Source organism: Rousettus aegyptiacus, unplaced genomic scaffold (genome assembly GCF_014176215.1).
Source record: "Rousettus aegyptiacus isolate mRouAeg1 unplaced genomic scaffold, mRouAeg1.p scaffold_m13_p_2, whole genome shotgun sequence".
Taxonomy (NCBI): Eukaryota; Metazoa; Chordata; class Mammalia; order Chiroptera; family Pteropodidae; genus Rousettus; species Rousettus aegyptiacus.
This window is the reverse complement of record NW_023416295.1, coordinates 42,932,323-42,940,193: the sequence shown is the minus strand read 5'-3', so window position 1 is coordinate 42,940,193 and position 7,871 is coordinate 42,932,323. Positions and strand designations below refer to the sequence as shown.

Here is a 7,871-nt window from a genome sequence, read left to right as displayed (position 1 = left end):
GGATAGGATGTTTACATAGTTGGGGGAAGATACTAGTCAGAATTGTCCAACTGAGATTTGATTTACTATTTGCCATTCAAAAACCCAAAATGATGTCTTAACAAAGGTAAAATAAGCCATTGTTCATTTTGATGACATGGGGTTAATTCACCAAAGTTAGTTAGTTAGTTTATTTATAATAACATTAGTTTCAAGGCGGAACACTCTCAATGAACAAATAAAAAGCTAGGTATGAATATTTTTGTTGCATGTATAGGGCACAACTAGAATACCTCATCAGATGTTCTTGGCTTCATATTTCTCCATATCTCTGAACTACTTGCCCTGCCTCAACTGCCCCCACGTGACTGATCCAGTTCGTGCAAGCCTCCTGCAGCAGATAAGCCACAAACTTAATCCCATGGCAGACAGGCTTCACTTAGGGAAGAGGAATCAATATGAGTATGTTGAATAAGGAATTTATTATAGGAATTAGACCTTCACATTTGTGGGAGGAGCTGGGGAAGTAAGAGTCTGAAAGAGGGTTGTTGAAGGATCAGAGGCCAGCCCTGACACAAAGGAGTCCAAGCCTGCAGGGAAATCTGGAAGCTAGGCACAATCCCGCTGCTGTAGTGGGATTGCAAGGAGGGCTTGTGTAGAAGTCTACAGAAGGTTGTGGACTTCTCATTACTAAAAACTCTGTAAGTCTGCAGAGTCTAATAGCCAGACTGTGGTCACAGTTATTTGGCAGAGATTTTTCTCTTGCCATCTCTAATGCCGCTCCACTTTCGTTGAAATGACACTTGGCTCTCAGGCAACTCCAGTTTGTTTATCTGGACAAATATAGACAGATATTTGTCCAGAAAGGGGATTCTGGGAACCAGTTTCCAGCAAAAACAAAATGCCTATAGAGTAATCCAGCACAAATACCTACCGTGACTGCCATGTGGAGTTTGTTTCTCTAGTTGCCCAAGGGATCAGATCACTCAAGCTGGAAGCTGGAGGAGTTCTCACTAGTGGGGTAAACTTTGACCAGTGAGAGATAGGAGATGGAAGGGAGCCTGCAGGTAGATTTCTTATTTGGTCCTTGCTCTAATAGATTGTTTTTGGGCCCAGTTTTCTACAGAGTCTGCTCACAAACACTTCACATGACCAAGCAACTGACTGTGTCTTTCCAAGTTTATGAAGCATAGACCAGGTTGGTAACATTACAGCATGCGTTTGCTTCCCATTCTTCCCTGTCACAAGTCTTCCTGTTCTCTTTTCCACACTTTTGATACTCTGGGATTGCATCTTTCAGTGGAGTATTTGCATTTCAGCCTTCCTGAGAAACCCTAGCTAAAATTGTACCCATAGAAAAATTGCAGTGACGTGTGAGTATTGTATGAAAAGAATTGATGGGGACTATGCTGTGAAGCTCAGTTCATTTGCCCGTTATGAAATTATAGCACTAATAGTATTATAATAATATCGTTATCTTACGTCACTGAAAAAGTCCACAAACAAGTATTTCTCTAAGACAAATGAAAGGAATGAATCAGGAAGCAGAAATCCTTTTAGCCAACTTATGACTTGTGACCTGAACTCTCAGCAACAATATACAATTAATGAAAACATTGCTCTTGAGCAACTTTTGAGCAATAACCCTGTCATAGCTCAAAAGGCAGTGAAAAGCCTGTTACCCATATTTACATATCTATGCCAGTCTGGGCTTTCAAAATATTGTGGCGCGTAGAGTGGAGAAACTGCCTTGCAGTGTCAGCTCTCTTTAATCTATTTCCACAAATGGATGGGTGTAGTGCCATCACACCTTATTTGATCATTAATGGATGAATGAGACAGGTAGTCGACTTTTTACCTGATATTTAAAACCTATTTTTAAAGTAAACACAGGATACTGTGGAATAGAGTGAAAAGTGTGCATGCATCAATCATTAAGATAACACAAGAAAATTGGGTCGTGATAGTTTCTTTTCCCTCCCCAATAGTTTATGGTTCTCTGATATTAGTTTCAGTGGGAAAAAAAAGTTGAGAAGTACTTCTTTAGGTTAAAGACTGCGCTCTCTCTCATCTCTTTTCACACTTGTATATTCTTCTATATGGAATTTGGCTCCCCCCCCCCCCCCGCCTCCTTTCTTTTTAGAGAGAGTAGATGGAAGGCGTAGAAAGGTGGCGATGATCAAAGGCAGGTCAGCGCCGCCGGCATTCGCGTGAGGAGACCGCCCTTACTGGGAAGGAGTTAAGGTCGACCCGCGACGTGTCACGGGCCCGGCATCTATTATTTTACTATAGGACAATATGAGGACGTTGCTAGTTAGAAGATAATTCAAAAGGTGGGATTGTAAATTCAAGAGAAATTGCTTGTGAGAAAAAAAAAGTGCATGTAATTGACCACGAGTCATAGCGGATCAGGATTTTATCAGCACAGAGAACATTGAGATGCCATCACAATTGCCTCAATGGGTAGCAGTAACCTCAATGTTTGAAGTCACCCATCCCTCCCTCCCAACTCATCCAACCCGGACCCCCTAGAGAGCCCACAAAGCACGCCTACGCTGTTTCTGTAATAGTTCCTGTTACAGTGTTCTCTACATTTCTTCCCCCTGCAGATGGTGATGATAGAAAGGTCTTGAGATACTTCTGACATTTGTGAGTCATCCATTTACAGGGGGGAAAAAAAACTGTGCAAATATTTAAATTACTCCGTCTTTCCCAGCAAATTTGCCTTTCGATTAATCTGTCCTGGAGCATAGGCTGGGAAAGATTAAAGGGGTGAACGAGTCGAAGGAGTGGGAAGGGTTGTAGTGAGGTGGGGCGTCAAGTAACTGATCCTTTCCTTCAAGGATCCTAGGTGTTTCTCTGGGCCTGGGAAGTTTTTGCTCCAGAGTGTCAGGGACTGCGGGGAACAGGCACAAACAGTCCAGTAGGTTTACAGACCAGCCTGAATGACAGCCTGAGGCAAGGGCTTGGCCAGAGCCTGCGGGGAGGCCGCCAGGTTGCTGTTCTCTTAAAAATCCCTCTCCCACGGTACTTGAGCGGCTGCACTCCAGGCTGCGAGCGCTGGGGACATTCCGACCCACCCCTTGCGAAGCAGAGGTGAGGATGTGCCCACCTCCGCTGGTCTGGATGGGCGGGGTCGCTTCCAAGTGGTTTAGGCCCGGGGATGTCCACCCAGGGTCTCCACGGCGGTGATCTCTAAACACCAGGGATTCGCATGGGGGCGGGCCAGGGGTGAGACCAGGCACAAGGACATTGCGCATCGCAGGCTCAGCGCCCGAGGCGCGGCTCTCGGGGTGGCGCAGTGAGGGGTGCCCGGCTGGGCGGGCGCGCAGCGGGAGTACAGTCCAGCCGCGGTTCCACTCCTCCGAAGCCAGCCAGCCGGGGGCGGGGAGCCCGGAGCGCCGCCCCGCCTGCGCGCCCCGCCCGTGGGAGAGGAGGGGCTGCGGCGTGGCAGACCACTGGAGGCGCAGCACCACCGCCACCGCCGTTGTGGGTACTGGAGACCTCGGCTGCGCGCAGGCGGCGCCCGCGCCTCGGCTCCCCAGCCAGCCCGCGCGCCCGTCCGCCCGCCCGGCAATCTCCCGCCTCCTGCTGCTGCCGCCGCAGAATCGGCGGCACCGCCTCTCGCCTTCCAGGTAGGTGTCCTAGCTGCAGAGGGGACCCCTGGGGCGAACACAACGGTGCCTGCACCGCGGCCCGGGGGCATTGTGCACATCCGGATGGCCGAGGACCCTGAGGGACTCGCAGTGGGCAGCCGGGCTTTGGGCCCCTAAGGCATCGTAGCCCCCGGGGGCTTCCCTGGCCGGATTACTCCAGAGGCTGGCTGTCTGGGTGGCGGTGCTAGTCCAGCCCCACGGCCGAGGTGGGAGGGGGCGTCTGGTCCCCGCTCACCTCCCTCTCCCCACGTTTTTGGGGGAATTCCGGCCATCTGGTTCTTGCGCCCTCAAAGCCCCGCGCTACCCGGCGCTCCGGCTCCCCCAGGCTGCTGGGTATAAAGCTGGGGAAGGGAGAGGGACTGATGTAATTGTCAGCGGAGAACCGAACCCGCGCGGGTGAGAGCGCCCGCGCCAGCTCCAGCTCACGCCTACGCTGCCCCTTTCAGGGAATCCAGGGAGCCAGGAAGAGCGGCCGGGGAAGTTGTGCATTAGGTTTTATTGTGCGCGTGCACTGCGGACTGCCCTCGCGGGGCACCCCTGCCCTCTCGCTGCTGGCGCCCCTGCAGCCTTCCCTGCAGCTTTCGTCCACACCCCATCCAGGGCCGACTCTGCCTTCTCTGGTTCAGACCGGGACAGGGTTTGCATTGCAGTCAAAACGTGCTTCCCTTGCATCCAGCTGGGAACTGCCGGCAGATCGTGTCACCGGGGTTGTTGGGGGAGGAAGGGATGGGAGACCTGGAAAGGAAGCCGGGAAGAAGTAATGACACCAGCAGATCTTTTTAAAACCTCTAATGTTATAGACACATCTCTGCACGGCACCTTTTAAGCTTTTCTTTTTCTTTTGAAAGTTATGACCTATCATGATTTTGTGGCAGTTCTGTGATATACCTGAACGGTAGCTTAAACATAGAGACTTAAAGCTGGGGAAAGCATTACATAATGGACATGAAGCAAATGACACGAAACTAAGTGAATCTAGCGGGTTGCCAGATTATTTCTTTCTCCTGGACGCAGTCCTATAGGCTTTTTCTCTATTAGAATTTCCATTTTTAAATCACTGGACTAGTTTTAGCAAATTGTGCATCATATTCAATTGTGATATTTTCCAAATAAAATAATTTTTCTTGAACGTTTTTCCTTAAATTTAAAAATTGCATGCTAATGGATGGTTGTATATCACAGAAATGATGAATAAATGTGGCCTTTTTTCAAAGGTAAAATTTAAAAATACCCCATCTTAATATCCTTAACTTTGTTTTCCTCTTGGCTATATTCCCCGACTCCCTTTGTTTTTTGGAAGCATTTCTACAGTTTTAGGTACTCAGGCTCACAATGTTGATATTTCTATCAAATGCTACAGCATTGCAGATGCAAAGACTAATAATAAATGAAACAGAAGACCTCACAGTAACTCAGAAAGAGCAGAGTTCCCAAGGTCGTAGGAAGCTGCAGCGTAACTGCTATCATCACCTACAGAGAATATGCATAGCCCTCATTGGGTTATAAGGAAGGCCCTGATTGGTGGAATGTTATTCCTATTATTCTTTTATCCCTGGATTTCATGTTTCCCCCTAAAATAGTTTTTCTTAAAGTAGAAAAATATTTTGAAATTAAAATCTTTGTGTTTAGAAAGCTTAAAAGCCCTGCTTTTTTGCTCACATTTTCAGTTTGATGTTGATAACTGCATTCAGTGGATGCATTCCTTTTGGGATATCTCAGTTTCAAATTATGATAGTTTATCACATATCTCTTGGTTATAGTATAATGTGATTCTGTTGGACTTTTACAAGATTGCATAGTATAAGTTTTCTTTTCCCTGGATTGCTTTAACCTTACATTAACTTTAGTCCAAGAGGGAAGATTATAAATAAACTCTTTCCAGGATGAAATGTTTGTGGTTAGGTTAATGGATAAGTAGATAAAAGTTTTATATAACTTTATTCATGAAATTGCGGCATAAGAAGGATTTAAATTATATTAAAATGCCGGGGTTAGGTAACATTCACTAATCATTCAATGGATAATTACTTATTGAGCACCACCTGTTCAAGACACTGGTTTAGGTGGGAGACACAAATAAAAAAATGTCTCTCCTCTCAGGAGTTTATAGTCTAGTTTGGGAGGATAAAGCATGAATTCTTAAAATAAGGATTTTTTTTTTTTTTTTTTTACTTTAAAGGTTAAGTAGTAATTATTTTTTTTTTTTTGAGTTTGTTTTTAATCTTGAAAAAGGTCTCATACTATCTGTAGACTTCTGGGACTCCCATCACCCCAGTCCTATTCAACATTATGTCACTAAGATTCATCCATTATGTGTTTATAACACAAAATGTTTTCCTGTACTCCTGCCAATGGCCTTCTCCCCGCCCCTGCATTTAAAAAAATTTCTAAGAGTGCTGCTGTGATCATTCATGTTTCCCAGAGCACACGTACAAGTGTTTCTCTTGGGTAAATACCAAGGTGAATATCCACTTACTAGATATTAACAAATTATTTTCCAAATTGTTTATACAAGCCAGGAAAACAAGCAAACAAATCATCAAATAGAAAGAAGCATATTTGTGTGTGTGTGTGTGTGTGTGTGTTGAAATACACATTTAAAAAAAAAGGCAAGAGAATGATGAACTTAAACTTGGGATAGCAGTTGTCTTTTGGGAGGACCAGGAGGATGGCATGGGAAGGAACACATAGGTGGATGTAAGTTATTGGTAATGATAGAATACTTGGGTTTGGTGGTAAATTCATAGGTAATCATATTTAAACAAAGTGTGATGCATGGATCAGTGATAATTTTTAAGTTTTAAGGAAAAAGAAAAGAAGGGTATTATAAAGTCATCAGAAGGCAGAGCAGGCTACTGTACTAAAAGGCCTACAAAGTGACAACCGAGGGATGAGGAAGCAGTCCCTGAATATAGTCATGAGTTGCTAAGAGTTCATGGGAGAGACTTACAGGAAGGATGAACAGGAAGTGGCCTTGCTGAGAAGAGGAAGACCATCTTAGACAGAGGAAATGACATGAACAGAAGTGGAGGAAGCCATGTAAAATTTTCCAACAGTGAACCACTCAGAAGGTTCATAAAGTCTAGGGAACTGATGGATTTGCCAGAGGGGAGGTAGTATTGGAGGGGTGAGACCAAAGGCAGGGCACCTGGTTAGAAGGCTGCTGATAGAAATGAGAGTTCTCCATTTGGAGAAAACTAAACAGGGAGTTCCTGCTGATAGGAGCATCTATATGGTAAGCTGACAAAAGGCAGATCTAGGAAACGGGCTAACGCAAGTAGCTTAATATTCAGGACTATCTAAGGGAAAACTGGGTTACAGAGAGCATTAAGTATATAACTCAGCTCTTAAACTTAATAAATTTAAGTAAATAAGCAAATAAGTTTAAATAAATAAAAATAAGTTTAAATAAGTAAAAAACATTTAAGTAAAATATTGGCATATTATCATATGAATGTATTTTACCAGTGTTATGAGACAGTACAAAGAAATCATGATTCAGACACAAAAATTATCTTCTTGATATGATGGATTTTGTTTTTCTGTTCAAGAAAAGCTATATGTCAATTTATGAAATATATGAAGAAAATATCCAAACACTGGAAATACTCATTTGCTTTATGTGCTGATGCCTGTGTGAATAACCTTTATATTAGATTCATAAGATGTTAGAGCTTATAAGGGTTTTTAAAAATCTTGTATTCTGACCTCTCCCATTTTCAGGCGGGAAAACTGAGGCCCAGAGATTTCCCCAGTGAGATGCTAGTCTGTGTGCAAATATAGCTAGGAGATAATGTGCCAAATAATTTACTTATGTTGGTGGTAAACAGAAAATAAAGCTCATCCCTAAATTATGGGTAGGCAAATGAGAAAATGACCCAATAGCAACCTCCACAGTGGGATTTTAAGCTTCCTTTCTATCATTCTACACAAGTGGCTAGTGTAGAAAGTGAAATCATGCATATGTTTAAAATTTTTCTTAGGTTTTTCAAGAAAAGGCTTTGTTTTCAAGGGTGTGATGAGAAGAATAAATGCTACAGAAATCACTATTTAAATTTTTTGGTGTTTGCTGTTTGAATACCTATAAATTATCTTGAGCTGTATATTTTTCTCTTTTCCTTTGTCATTCTCTTTCTATATACTAATATGAGAGAAAATCAAAGTGTAGAGGGAATTGAGTCAGAAGTAGAACATTAACTTTTATTTTTTTATTTTGCATCTTGTCAAGGCAGTTCT

The 7,871-nt window shown here is 43.7% G+C and overlaps 1 protein-coding gene across 10 annotated transcripts in view; it reads left to right on the top strand.

Annotated features, from left to right (window-relative positions):
- The first annotated feature begins 3,461 nt into the window (after positions 1–3,461).
- OSBPL6 (oxysterol binding protein like 6) overlaps positions 3,462–7,871 on the top strand; it is a 179,696-nt gene continuing 175,286 nt past the window's right edge. For 5 of the 10 annotated variants that reach the window (XM_016152594.2, XM_016152592.2, XM_016152591.2 and 2 more), the window contains exon 1: positions 3,465–3,614. The gene's annotated coding sequence lies outside the window, so the exon portion shown is untranslated. Of the gene's footprint in view, positions 3,615–7,871 lie in introns of all 10 variants that reach the window. The other 5 variants (XM_016152584.2, XM_016152582.2, XM_016152586.2 and 2 more) reach the window with 3 other exon arrangements.